The sequence below is a fragment of the Calliphora vicina genome, chromosome 4, assembly GCF_958450345.1.
Source record: "Calliphora vicina chromosome 4, idCalVici1.1, whole genome shotgun sequence".
NCBI lineage: Eukaryota > Metazoa > Arthropoda > Insecta > Diptera > Calliphoridae > Calliphora > Calliphora vicina.
Genome location: NC_088783.1, coordinates 115,488,361 through 115,500,190, shown reverse-complemented (window position 1 = coordinate 115,500,190; position 11,830 = coordinate 115,488,361). Strand labels below are relative to the sequence as shown.

Here is an 11,830-nt window from a genome sequence, read left to right as displayed (position 1 = left end):
TCAGCAGGAATTAATATACATAACTGTAAAAATTGTTAAAAAAAAGTATAGCATACCTTAAGGCGTTATGTCTGCCAATTGCAATTCTGTTTGTAACAAAAAACTTAAGTACCTCAAGCAGTATTTTCACTGACAGAATATGGGGTAATTGAAATATTTAAGATAAAGAACAAGGTAAATTTGATTTTTCAAACATGTTTACTTATCTATATTAAGTTTACTCAAAAAATAAAGCATACTTTTGGGAGTGAATTTTCAGTTTCTTTTAACAATTATTCTTTCATTCTCGCCAGAAAAAAATGCACAGAATACATTGTATTATAGCAATTTATTGATATGAAATATTCGCCTGAAATATTTGTGTGAAAATCTGGAAATTTTTAAGGAAGTTTGATTTAATTTTCATAACAAATTTGCTGGTAATTTTCAACTTGGTTAAAATAAATATGTTTAATTTAAACTTTTTGCTTTCTTATTAAAAGATTTCATAAAACAGATTTTAATTTTATAATCAACCATTACCAAACTTTATCCCGCTTTAGAGATTTCATAAAACTTGCTTAATTGCTGCCTACTTTTAGGCTCTGCCTTTAATTGCTTTTGAAACATATAATTGAAATTTGTTTGCACTTGTAAACATTTTACATTTAGCTAAACATGGCCTACTTTAAGGCATAATTTCGCATAAACATTGCCAAAGAAGAGCAAGAGAAAACATTTTAATTACAAATCTCTTGCTGTGCACCTTTCAATTCATTACAATGATTTATTTTATGTGAGCAATTTTTGGAGGAAACAATGTCGCTGAGATGGCAAGAAAATACTTTCGCATTAAACAACTAAAATGGGTATTAAAGGCGTGTTAATAGACAAATTGACAGCAAAGAGATTAAAGTCCTCTTAAAGAAACAAAAAGAATTCATTTTATATATAAACAAAATTTATTTAATAGCATTTTAATGTTTCTGGCGGACTCTAGGAATTAAAAATTCCTTTTAATTTTATTTTACCACTAAATTTACATAACTTGTCTCATTATTTTGATAAATTCTAGCCTGAATTTTGTAATTTGTTTGATGTCTCTATGATAGACAACTTTAACCTCACACCACTTAATATAATTATTGATTCAATTCAACAATACTTAAACAAAAATTGTGGTAAACCGCAGCTTTTTAATTAATAACAAAAAAAAAAGCGCGACAAAACATCAATGAAACAAAGATTTTTAAATTAAAAAAAATCATTTAAAATAAATGGAAATAAAAGGTTAAAAAGAAATTATAAACAAATGACCAGAATAAGGAAAAAATCAAAATAATTTCGAAAATTTAAAAAAGTGCCTTCAAAAACAACATTAATTAAAATTTATTCTTAATTTCGAAAATTCGAACTTGATTTCGAATATAATTTTTTTGAGCAAAAATTACTTAATATCATTTTATTTATAAATATTAGTCAATTTTATACGAAAAATTAAATTTTTAGCATTTGTAAGCAATTTCGAAAATTCGAACTTAATTTCGAAAATTCGAACTTAATTTCGAATATGGATTTCTACAGGAAAACAACAAAATTTGTTTCAAATTTTATCAACTATACACTTAAAATCAAATTTTTTTAACAAATACCACAAATTTTTAATGATTTTAAGTAATTTCGAAAATTCGAACTTAAATTCGAACATGGAATTTAACATAAATTCGACTTAATTCATATGTCAAAATAAATTTGTTCAATAAATATCTCAAATTAAAATAATTTTTTTTAAATAAAATATTAAAATTTGAAAGATTTTTTGTAATTTCGAAAATTCGAACTTAATTTCGAATCTTGATTTTTGCCCTGGAAACACAAATTTATAATAGAAATTCATTATTTATGTGCTTTAATTACAATTTCATGTAAAATTCTTAAGATATGAACGTTTATCAGCAATTTCGAAAATTCGAACTTAATTTCGAATTTCGATTTCAGCTCACAAACTAAAAAAAAATTGATAAAAACTACTTATTGACTTATTAAATATGATTTTCTCCACAAAAACCTTCGATTGGATAGTTTTTATTAATTTCGAAAATTCTAACTTAATTTCGAATTTGGATTTTAGCTTTAAAATCCTAAAATTTCAGCAGAATTTTAGTATTTATGTAGTTTTACAACAATTTCTTGTAAAATTTTTTAGATTTGTATGGTGTTTTAGCAATTTCGAAAATTCGAACTTAATTTCGAATTTTGATTTTGACTCAAAAACTAAAAAATTTTAATGAAAATGCCTTATTTACTTAGTTTAAATAAGATTTTCTACTAAATATCTTAGATTGGAAAGTTTTTTATTGATTTCGAAAATTCGAACTTAATTTCGAATATTGGTTAAAGCATTAAATTGACAAAATTATAAAAGAATTCCATAATTTATGATGTTTAATTATAATTTCTTGTAATATTATGCTGATTTGTATGGTTTTTAGCAATTTCGAAAATTCGAACTTAATTTCGAATTTTGATTTTGGCTCTAAAATCTTAAAATTTTTATAGAAATTACTTATTTACTTCGTTTAAATAAGATTTTCTACTTAATACCTTCGATTGGATAGTTTTTATTAATTTCGAAAATTCGAACTTAATTTCGAAATTTAATTTCAGCTCAAAAATGATAAAATTTTGATCAAAATGCTTTATTTACTTCGTTTAAATATGATTTCCTAACAAATACCTTAGATTGGATAGTTTTTATTAATTTCGAAAATTCAAACTTAATTTCGAATTTTGATTTTTGCTCTAAAATCCTAAAATTCTTATAGAAATTACTTATTTACTTAGTTTTAATATTACTTCCTATCAAATACCTTCGATTGGATAGTTTTTATTAATTTCGAAAATTCGAACTTAATTTCGAATTTGGATTTTGGCTTTAAAATCTTAAAATTTTTATAGAAATTACTATTTACTTCGTTTAAATAAGATTTTCTACTAAATACCTTAGATTGGATAGTTTTTTATTAATTTCGAAAATTCGAACTTAATTTCGAATTTGGATTTTGGCTCTAAAATCTTAAAATTTTTATAGAAATTACTTATTTACTTCGTTTAAATAAGATTTTCTACTAAATACCTTAGATTGTAATGTTTTTTATTAATTTCGAAAATTCGAACTTAATTTCGAATTTTAATTTGAGCTCCAAAATTATAAATTTTTTATCAAAATGCTTTATTTACTTAGTTTAAATATGATTTCCTACAAAATACCTTCGATTTCATAGTTTTTATTAATTTCGAAAATTCGAACTTAATTTCGAAATTTAATTTCAGCTCAAAAATTATAAAAATTTTGATCAAGATGCTTTATTTACTTCGTTTAAATAAGATTTCTTACCAAATACTTTCGATTGGTTAGTTTTTATTTAATTTCGAAAATTCGAACTTAATTTCGAATTTTGATTTTGGCTCTAAAATCTTCAAATTTTCTATAGAAATTACTTATTTACTTCGTTTAAATATGATTTCCTACCAAATACCTTAAATTGGATAGTTTTTATTTATTTCGAAAATTCGAACTTAATTTCGAATTTTGATTTTGGCTCTAAAATCTTAAAATTTCTATAGAAATTACTTATTTACTTCGTTTAAATATGATTTCCTACCAAATACCTTCGATTTGTTAGTTTTTTATTAATTTCGAAAATTCGAACTTAATTTCGAATTTTGATTTTGGCTCTAAAATCTTAAAATTTTGATAGAAATTCATTATTTATATAGTCTTATGTCAATTTCTTAGATTTTAAGGTTTTTTATCAATTTCGAAAATTCGAACTTAATTTCGAATTTTGATTTTGACTCAAAAATTACAAAATTTTGCTGGAAATTATTTATTTACTTTGTTTAAATAATATTTACCTTAGATTTTAAAGTTTTTTTTAGCAATTTCGAAAATTCGAACTTAATTTCGAAAATTCGAACTTAATTTCGAATCTTAATTTTGGCTTTAAAATCTCAAAATTTTAATAGAAATTCATTATTTATATAGTCTTATGACAATTTCTTAGATCTGTAGGGGTTTTTATTAATTTCGAAAATTCGAACTTAATTTCGAATTTTTATTTTGACTCAAAAATTATAAAATTTTACTGGAAATTACTTATATACTTTGTTTAAATAAGATTTGCGTTAGATTTTAAGGTTTTTTATTAATTTCGAAAATTCGAACTTAATTTCGAATTTTGATTTTGGCTCTAAAATCTTAAAATTTTAATAGAAATTCATTATTAATGTAGTCTTTTAACAATTTTTTAGTTCTGTACGGGTTTTTATTAATTTCGAAAATTCGAACTTAATTTCGAAAATTTATTTTATAAAAAAATTTTCCAAATTTTAATAAAAATGGCTTATCTTAATTTATCTAGGATTTCAAGGGTTTTGAAAAATTTCGAAAGTTCGAACTTAAGTTCGAATTTGAATTTTAACACTAAAACTTTATAGTATCAATACAAATTCTTAGTTTTTTCAGTTTAAAATATTTTTTTTTAGCTGTTTCTTCAGTTTGAAAATTTGATTTAATTAATTTTAGCTGTCAATCTTTTGCCCACCTTTTGGTAATATTAGATTTTGTGTTAAATCTCATTTAGTTTTTTTTTTGCTCGAATATACTTAAGGCTACATGTTTATGATATTAATTAAATGATAAAGTGTAAAAGTGATAGAATTCCTCAATAGCTATAAATAAAATCAATATTAAATAACACCCGCAATTAAATGATATAATGAACAACATCCAAGACACGGTTGTTTTTTAATTTAATTTTTTTTTTTCGCCCCTCAATAAATTAATTCCAGAAAATTATCACAAATATTTACCATTTGAAATCCCTATTAAACTTATATAAGTTTCAGTAATTTTCCTGTAATAAGGGAGATATTATTTTCTCCCCTATTTGTGTTATAGGTTTGTTATAGTAATTAAATTTGCTGGCTTTTTTTATATTTGTTTATTTAATTTTATTTGTAAAAATATTAGATTAGTTCTAGATAATAAATTTATACAGCGTATAAACAAATTGTTGCTTTTGTAATTGTGGTTGTTTAAATATATATGCATCTGTATTGTTTTTATGGCAAATAAATAATAAAATTCTAAATAAATATTAGTTTTCTGTAGATGCGTTTAATTTATGGACGGTGTAATATGAATGGAAAATGTAAAACCACAGACATAAAAAAAAATAATAATAAAAGGAAACATAATAAATCAATTAATAGACAAATACAAAGCCTTAAATTAAAGCCTTAAATATAAATAAAATAAAATAATTTTTAAATACATATTTTTGAATTCATATTCAAGGTTTTCCATGACCACTGTTATGATTTCTGTTTTCAGTTTTTTGCTTTTTATATATGTGTTTCCTGTTAAATAATAAATAATCATTCACATCAATACAATTTTTTTTACATTTCCGACAAGTTGCTTAACAGCAGCACAATATAAATAAACATTTAATGCAATATTTTTAAAATTCACAATATATTTACATACGTTTTCCAGTTTAAAACCAGCCTCCCACCCCTCTCCGCCATGTTTAACTATATAAACTATTAATACTTGTATTTTCTTTAATTTTTCTTTTGTTTTAAATTTGATTTCCTCCTTAAAATATGCAACACTATGCAAATTGTTGGCAGGTGATTCAATTATTCTGTTTTCTTCTTTCCAACACATTTAAGACAGGCACATTTAAACAGTATAAACTATAAAACAATATGGGTAGTTTTTTTTGAATGATTTATACGGTTTTATTATTTCTTTACAGCGGATGTTGCTGCCAGGGCAATTGCTTGGCATGCAAATCATAGCAAATGCAAAATAATGCAACTGAAATAATTAATACAGCAAAATAATCGAAAAATTATATGGAAATGACAGTTTTAAAATAAAAATTATAGAGTTCTTTAAGTAGTTTATTTTATTTTTAAGCTTTAAAACCTTTAAAATTCTTTTATTACTTTAATTTTCTGTTACCCCTTTCATTTAGGCTATTTTCTCTATTTTGTAACCCCTAAGTTATGCTACAGTTTTTGTTTATTTATATATCAAACATTAAAACACATGGGGATATATTGATTTTGCAATTTCGTTTGTAATACAGCGGAATATTCATCGCAGACCCTTAAAACTATATATATTCTGGGTCTTAATGAAATTCTAAGGCGATCTAGCTATGTCCGTCCGTCCGTCTTTCTGTTTGGTGAAAACCCGATAGAGCCCAAACGAAAGGAGTTAGCTAAATGAAATTTTCCACAAATACTCTCCGTTGCTAAAGGTTTAATTGGTATTGCAAATGGGCCATAGCGGTGCATGATTTCACCTAGCCCCCATATAAATGTCGCAGAAAAATAATCGAAAAATTATATGGAAATGACAGTTTTAAAACAAAATTATAGAGTTTTTTTAAGTAAAACAATTAAAACTTTAAGTAGTTTGCTTTATTTTTAAGCTTTAAAACCTTTAAAATTCTTTTATTATTTTAATTTTCTGTTAAACCTTTCATTTAGGCCATTTTCACTATTTTGTAACCCCTAAGGTATGCTACAGTTTTTGTTTATTTGTATATCAAACATTAAAACACATGGGGGTATATTGATTTTGCCATTTCGTTTGTAATACAGCGAAATATTCATCGTAGAACCTTAAAACTATATATATTCTGGATGCTTATGAAATTCTAAGACCATCTAGCTATGTCCGTCCGTCCGTCTGTCTGTTTGGTGAAAACACAATAGAGCCCAAACGAAAGGAGATAGCTAAATGAAATTTTTCACAAATACTCTCTGCTGCTAAGGAAAAAATATTTTTTGTCTTAATTTTATTGTTATTCCCAAAAAAAATCAATTTGGTACTCTTTTACAAAAAGTACTTTTTCACAAATATTCAAAATTATATAAAATTCCAGATTAAACTAGAATATAAGTTTTGTATTTTTGTAAAAAGTATTTTTTTTTGGTACTTTTTAGTCAGTACTTAATAATTTAGTGTTTTTTTACATAAAGTACTTTTTTTGGTACTTTTTCGAAAATTTGCAAAATCATGTAAAATTATAGCTGGCACAAGAATTTTAATTTTTTAGTGTACTTTTTTTGAAAAGTACTTTTTTTGGTAGTTTTTCAAAAGTACAAAAGGTACTTTTGAGGTATTTTTTTAAAAAAAAACTGGTTTTTATGATAATTTTGATAGGTACTTTAAAACAATCGAATTCGGTACTTTTTACAAAAAGTACTTTTTTTTTTGGTACTTTTTCAAAAATTTGCAAATACTAGTAAAATTTCACAAATATTCAAAATTATATAACATTCCAGATTAAACTAGTATATAAGTTCAGTATTCTTGTAAAAAGTATTTTTTTTTGGTACTTTTTAGACAGTACTTAATAATTTAGTGCTTTTTACATAAAGTACTTTTTTTTGGTACTTTTTCGAAAATTTGCAAAATCATGTAAAATTATAGCTGGCACAAGAATTTAAATTTTATAGTGTACTTTTTTTGAAAAGTACTTTTTCTGGTAGTTTTTCAAAAGGTACTTTTGAGGTATGTTTAAAAAAATTTAAAAAAAACTGGGTTTTAAGTTCTTTTTGTAAGGTACTTTTTAAATAGAATTTTCCAAAAATACTCTCTGTTGCTAAGGTTTAATTGGAATTGAAAATGGGCCATACCATGATTTCACCCCCATACAAATGTCCCCCCGGAATACGGTTTAAAGAGTCATAAATATGTTGATTATAAGGCAATGCTGATGCAACTTGGCAGAAATTATTTCTAAATACTTCGAAATAATACTGGCAAAGTATGGAGAAAATCGGGCAACATTTGCCACTAGTCCCCATACAAGGGTACCCCCTTAGAAAATGAACATTCATAATTGTTGTATAACAAATAATAGCGTAATGAAATTGATCATAAACCAGTTTTGTATGAACCTAATTTTTTTTAAACACTTTTGTGGCGATCCGACCATAATTAACCCTAAAAGAAAATCTTCTTTTGTTACATATTGATGCAGGGTATACAAGAATCGGTACAGACGAATATTTTACTTTTACTTGTTGTTTAATAGTTTTTTATTTTAATTTTTTTTTACAAAACTTTGTAACTTTGCCAACAAAAGTCAAACATGCAAAATTGTCGTTTATTATATTGTTTATTTTACAATTTAAGCAACAGCCTTAAAGTATGCCACACAATTTGTTACCAGACTTTTTTTTAAAAGGTTACTATCAAAAAAAAGTTTTAACCTAAAAAAACTTGTTAAAACCCATAAACATAACAATAACATGCCAGATTTTTACACAAAAAATAAATCTTTAGCATTTCATAGAAAAAATATATTTATTCTTTCTTAAATTGCTTAATATTTCAAGGCTTCAACTATTTTATTTAATGTCTAACTCATTCCTATCTTTAATTTTAAAATCTATTGCATATTTTAAGGCTTTATATTATTGTTTGCTTTAAAACAGACCAAAAACCTATAAAATCTTGACACATGTCCTTACATTTGTATGCCAAATCAAATGTTTCTTGGAAATTATTTATAGACCATAATAATACATTTTATTTAAATGCAAATTGAACTTAAATATTTCATATTTATGTTGCAAGATTTTGTTTTTATTTTTTTTAAACATAGACTTGCATATGTAAATATTTTTCTATTCATGTGTTTGGTGTTGTAAGAAAATATGCAAATTGATTATGTAAACATGGATAATATGTATATAACCCAGCGAAAATTTCAACAAAACTTTATAAAGTCTTAGATTAGCAGCAGTCTAAGGTCTTTTGATAATCTAAAATAAGCAATATGTTTTTTTATAACTGTATGAAGCGGATTTATTTAGTTGTTTAAAAAATTTTCTGAGCTAAAAATTTTGAATTAAACAAATTTTATTTTTGCCCTTTATTTCTTAATAACTGGTGACATTTTGAATATTATTTTATATATTCCTGCTTATTACTACTGCTGTTTACTTTCTTTAACAGTTTATTCCAGGTCAATATCTATTTTCTAACAAAAGTTATGGAGATTTTCCTGCAAATAGTCAATAATTAATATTAATCATACGTCACCCTTCAGAAAATTTTAAATTTGATTTTTTTCATTAATAAACCCAGGAATTTAGGGAAAATTATTTTATATTCTGATTCGTTATAGAATGTACTTAAAAATCAACTGTTGCCACAGGATAAATACCTAAACCAATATTAATTTTTTTTAAAAATAATACAGGGTTAAATTAAATTTAAAAGCAAAAGTATTAAAACCCCATTTTAAATTTAGATTTTAATATTTTTTTTGGCTTAGAGATATTCAATTAACAATTGTATCTATATAAATCGGATTTATTTTCTGGTTCAAATTATTTTCTGAGCTAAAAATTTTTAATTCAAAAAATTTTAATTTTTTGCTTAATTTCTTCATGTCTTGTAACATTTTTAATATTATTTTTTATATTATTGTTTATTCCTACAGCTGTTTACTTTCTTTAATAGTTTATTTCAGGTTAATATCTTTTTTCTAACAAAAGTTATGGAGATTTTCCTAAAAATAGTCAATAATTAATATTAATCATACGTCACCCTTTAGAAAAAATTAAATTTGATATTTTTCATTAATAAACCCAGGAATTTAGGGAAAATTATTTTATACTCTGATTCGTTATAGAATTTATTTAAAAATCAACTGTTGCCACAGGATAAATACCAAAAGCAACATTAAAATTTTTAAAAATAATAGAGGGTTAAATTAAATTTAAAAGAAAAAGTATTAAAACCCCTTTTTTAATTTAGATTTTAATATTTTTTTTGGCTTAGAGATACTCAATTAACAATTGTGTCTATATAAATCGGATTTATTTTGCTGTTTAAATTATTTTCTGAGCTAAAAATTTTTAATTTAAAAAATTTTATTTTTTCCCTTTATTTCTTCATGTCTTGTAATATTTTGAATATTATTTTTATATTTTTGTTTATTCCTACAGCTGTTTACTTTCTTTAACAGTTTATTTCAGGTTAATATCTTTTTTCTAACAAAAGTTATGGAGATTTTCCTGCAAATAGTCAATAATTAATATTAATCATACGTCACCTTTAAAAAAATTTAAAAAATAATTTTTTTTATTATTTAAAGCTGAAATTTAGGGAAAATTATTGAACAAATCAATGAAATGGAAAAAGATAAATTCAAAACTCCTATTTTATTCTGCTTTTTTTTCATTCGCTTTCTTATTTCATAAAAATAGCTTTTCCTATCACTCATAACTGTTCCAGTTTTGACAAGTAGTTTTTTTTTTGATGCCAAACAATTCTATGTAGCGAATTGTAGTGAAATTTCTTTAACTATTAATATATTTCTTTTTTTATTCTTTCATTTCTAATAATACACAACAAAAGTAGAAGAATTATGAAAGAAATACAAAATATGAGTAGTCAGTACTTGATTAAAAGTGTCCAGAACGTGTCAAGATTGTGAGTAGTTAGTGAAGGTAAATGACAAAATAACAACAACAACAATAAAATGGCGTAAAGAAAGTTAAATATTTAAGCAGAAATTATATGCTATAGCAACACAAGCTTTAAAGTAGGCAATAGTTTTGTTTATATCAGAAGAAAAGTTAAATAAGACTTTTGCTGAAGAGGATTTGAGGGAAAATTCTTATAATAAGTAATTATTATAACAGAAGCTTAATGTCAGGAGTCCAAAAAGAAATGTTAAACATTTTGTTATTAAAAGCGCCTATAAGTAGGCCATGGTTTTGGAATTTACTTTAGAGTAAAGTTTAATAGAAATAACTCTTACTAGAAATAAACTTTTTTATTGAAACTTTTTTCTCATTTGCTTTAAAAGTCCTTAGCTTTTAAATAAGCCCAAAAATAGATTTAGGCAGATTTTAACGCTGCCTAAAGTTATGCAATTTTAAATTTCTTTTTTTTTAAGGAAAATTCTTGAAATAAGTAAAATTGTTATAACAGAACCTTTAAGCAAAGAATTTAGTAACATTTTATTATTAAAACCTCCTAAAATTAGGCCATAGTTTTGGCAGATTTTAAAGCTGCCTAAAGTTATGCAATATAAAATTGCTTTTTAATTTATTTTGGTGCATTTTTTACAGCAATTGTTTCAAATTTAATTTCTTGCTCTTTAATGAAAAAAAATCTATAAAGAAATTAATTTCTTTCATTAACCTTGATTATTAATGTCTACTAACTGGCCACATAAAATTCCCATACATCATTCTATGTCCCTTAAGTTACCATAGTTTCTATATTGTTGATTTCTTTCACAATTCCTATAAACGATAATCTTTTCAACCTCATTATAATAGCAGAAATTCTTTTGTTTCTGTTTAAAAAAAATAACTGGCTGACAAAATGTCTCCCCTAAAAACTAATTTATATTTTCCCATAAATTTGTTTCTATACAAATACAATACGTATTATATAATATCCTTTGAAAATTCTACCTGTGTAATGAAAAAAATCATAGTTGAGTTAATATTTGTTGAAATTATTAGAATAGAAATAGGAAAAATTTAACTTACACACACATAGAGACATACACATTTAGCTACAACTGTCCTTTTACATGGTAGAGTCTTTCCAGGAAAATTATAAGTCATGTAAAAATATACATATGAAAGCAGGGGTTTGTATTTTATATTTTCTAAATAATTTTTTCATTTTTTTGTTAAACATACAATCAAGTCAGACATTATGAATGTCAGTTTATAAATAATGATTTATGCAATGCTACAATTTAATAACAAGCAACGACAGCAGAAA

At 23.9% G+C, this 11,830-nt stretch overlaps 1 protein-coding gene across 3 annotated transcripts in view; it reads left to right on the top strand.

Moving 5' to 3' along the window:
• The window catches only part of Pdfr (Pigment-dispersing factor receptor), an 87,739-nt gene that overhangs the window by 5,397 nt on the left and 70,512 nt on the right, over nucleotides 1–11,830 (top strand). The window lies entirely within an intron of this gene.